Source organism: Desmodus rotundus, chromosome 4 (assembly GCF_022682495.2).
Source record: "Desmodus rotundus isolate HL8 chromosome 4, HLdesRot8A.1, whole genome shotgun sequence".
In the NCBI taxonomy this organism is placed as follows: Eukaryota; Metazoa; Chordata; class Mammalia; order Chiroptera; family Phyllostomidae; genus Desmodus; species Desmodus rotundus.
The window spans coordinates 61,405,606-61,409,041 of record NC_071390.1 but is presented as its reverse complement, the minus strand read 5'-3'; the positions used below and the strand labels follow the sequence as shown (position 1 = coordinate 61,409,041).

Sequence of the window (3,436 nt, the reverse complement as noted above, 5' to 3'; positions counted from 1 at the left end):
AGTGTTTTAGAATATTACAGATAGGGGTCTGGATTGTTTCTCTTATCTGACTATATTTAAAGGCATTAATGACCCTGATGCCTTTAGCATATACATTGGTAGCCTAGTGCATGTTGTGGCAAGTTACTTAAATTGTCACATGTGGTCACCAGGAATTAAATGCCAATAAAGCTTTGGGCGACCAAATACTTAGTGCCACAGAACATTTTATCGAATGGAGCATTGGGACTATGTATTTGTTTGGTTGCTTCTAAGTTACTGAAAATGTGTAAAAAATTTTTTTGAGCTCAAGACTTTAAAGTCTCACTTCAAATTCTGGGTGATGAAGCAGAAAGAAGCTCTATCTCTGTTGGTCACAGGATTGCCCTTTCTGAAACATCCACCCCAAAACTAAGCCTGTGGGTGGCTGAACTATAATGTAAATGAATTCACAACCTGAAAAGTCTGTCTTGTTAATTGAGAGCTTTGAATGTGAAGTAGTGGGACTTTGTAAACTGAGAAGTTGACATCCTGGTAGATCATTATCAAGATAACTATTGATCTTCCAAATTTGCTAAGGCTTCATTGCCAATATGAAGGCAGTTATCCCTTTGAGACAAACCTAAATGACTCTTCTGAAGTTGTCTTGAAGAAGACTCCTGATACTACCTCTGACACCTCTCCTAGAAAGGTTGCCTATAGACAATAGAAGGCTTAATTTCAAAAAGTTACAAGAGGTCAAGTACAAAACATAAACATAAAATACATAAAATACATCTTCCACTCCCAATTTTTTACAAAATTTTGCCAATATGTATTTATAGAATCTAAGGAATGTGTATGGAAAATGATTCTAAAGATGTTGAGTAAGGGTGGAATAAATGTAATTATCTTGAGCTGAATTTATTGATATGGGGAAACTCTAAATGGGGAATCCTGATTGATGAAATTAATGTAATCATCTGGGACTGACTTGTGGACAAAAAACACCACATACTAAACATGAGAAGCACAAGGGAGTGTAAGCACATTCCCATAATTAGGTTCTAGCATTTATACGTAAAATTCCTTTCTCAACATTCCTTTCCACTAGCCTTCTACAATTTCCCTTGTTCTTCCCTTGTTCCCTTTGTCACTTTCTACTCAATCAGAAATAACCAACTTGTTAAGACAACTACTTATTTTAACTTCTCTTAAACACACACACATTTCTTTCCTTCCTTTTGCAATAACATTGCCTCTAAATTTTCCAAAGAGAAATCCTAAAAAGAGTATTATTGATAATGCAAAAGTTATCTTATACTCCTTTAGCAATTACTAACAGTTGGGCTATATACACAAGGTTTGAGGAAAGCCCAAAGAACAAGTATAAGTTTTATTATGACTAATATTAGTAGACAGGTAAAGACGATCAAACTAATAAAATTCGACATCAAATTGTAGGTATACAGGCCTTGTTGATGTCTTGGGGTAGCTGTCTATCTCTGATGTCAGTGGCTTCTCATCCTCAAGTCTTTCTTGGATCTTTACTGTAGGTGGATGCAAGTGTCAGAGATAGGGGCAGATGTCCATTTGCAGTTGGGCATCTGATAAGGTCCCTTCCAACAATGTTGGAGAAAGTCTTTAACTGATGTCTTTTCCAATGGACAAACTCTTCTGGTTATCAGTTGTGGTCTTTGAAGTCTTCATCTTCCGGGAACGCACTTGTGAAATGAATGCCACTAATTTATCAATAAGCTGGTTAAATGTTTTTGTGCCTCAGAAAGTGACATTTATTCAAAGTAAAAAAAAAAGAAAAAAATTACAAGATATCCATCTCTTGGTTCCCTTTGCACCCCCAGCCCTCCCCTTCCCACCACCTCCGGTTCCTCCTCAGTCCCACAAGGATTGAACCCTGGCTGAGGTGAGGTGGTGGGCTAGTCCCTTTCAGAAGAGGTCAGCAACATTGAGGGACATCTCCTCAATGGAGGTGATGTAGAAGGTTTCGATGTCTCACAGAGTCCTGTTGTCTTCTTCTGTCACCATATAATAGCCACACCCTTATGGCCAAAACGTCCACCCTGACCAATTCTGTGGATATAGTTTACCCTGTTGGTGGGAAGGTCATAGATGATGACTAAAGAAACCTGATGCACATCAATGCCTCTGGCCAGCAGGTGAGTGGTAATCAATACTCTGCTAGAGCCAGAGTGGAACTCCCTCATGATTACATCTCATTCCTTTTGATCCATATCTCCATGCATGGCAGACATGGTGAAGTCTTGGGCATACATCTCTGTGCGCCAATCAACCTTTCTTTGAGTGTTGATGAAGATGACTGCCTGGGTGATGATGAGGGCTTCATACAAGTCACACAGTGTGTCCAGCTTCCACTCCTCTCATTCCACATTGATGTAGAATTGGTGAATACCCTCCAGAGTCAACTCTTACTTTTTGATGAGAATCCAAATAGGATCCCTCATGAACTTCTTTGTCACCTCAAGCACATTGGAAAGCATTGTAGCTGACAGTAAACCCAACTGGATGTTGCTATTGAGCTTTTGGAATATATCATAGATCTGGTCCTTGAATCCACGACTTAACATTTCATTAGCTTCATTCAGTACAAACATCTTGATGTATTTGGGAGACAGGTATCTGTGATTAAGCATATCAAACACACACCTTGGGGTGCCCACAATGATATCAGGAGCTTCCATCTGCAGCTTCTGCACCTCAGCACACCCATTGGCACCCCCAGTTCAGGCATGTCAGGAGGCACCCATGTAATCTCCTAAAGCCATCACTACTTTCTGTATCTGCAGTGCCAATTCTCTAGTGGGTGCCAGAACCAAGGCCTGGGTGGCCTTTAGGTCCAATTCAATCTGTTGCAGAATTGATATGGTGAAAGTGGCTGTTTTTCCTGTCCCAGATTGGGCTTGAGAGATTACATTATAACCCTTAATACAAGGAAGAATGGCTCGCTGCTGGATGGCAGAAGCTTCTCAAAGCCATATGCATAGATGCCACGGAGGAGGGACTCTGAGAATTTCGTGTCATCAAAGCTGTCAACAATCTCATTCCAGTTGCTCTTGATGACACCCTGAGGCTCCATTCCATAGGGGCCATTGTCTCTGAAAGGGGAATCCTGACTCACAGACATGATCCTTAGAAACTAGAATAAGTTCTTGATGATAATGCAGAATGTCTCCTTTGAGTAAGGTTGATCCATATGTTCTTTCATCTAGATGCACAGGGTGACCAGTGACTATTTAATACGAGGAAAAGCTATGTGTTTACCAAAAGAAGTAGATTTCAGATTGAGGAGGACCATAAGGAGAGTTTTGGGCCAAGAAAGATTAAAATCTGAAAATTTACCTAGTTAAGTTTTAATTTTACCATTTGTATGTTCTACCTATATCACGGGGTGATAGGCATAAGGAAAGTACTGTAGAATAGGCAAAATATTACAAATGGA

General features: G+C 39.9%; 1 pseudogene; it reads right to left on the bottom strand.

The window, feature by feature from the left end:
• Window positions 1–2,019: 2,019 nt before the first annotated feature.
• LOC112305635 (eukaryotic initiation factor 4A-I-like) lies at window positions 2,020–3,121 on the bottom strand (annotated as a pseudogene).
• Window positions 3,122–3,436: the final 315 nt, after the last annotated feature.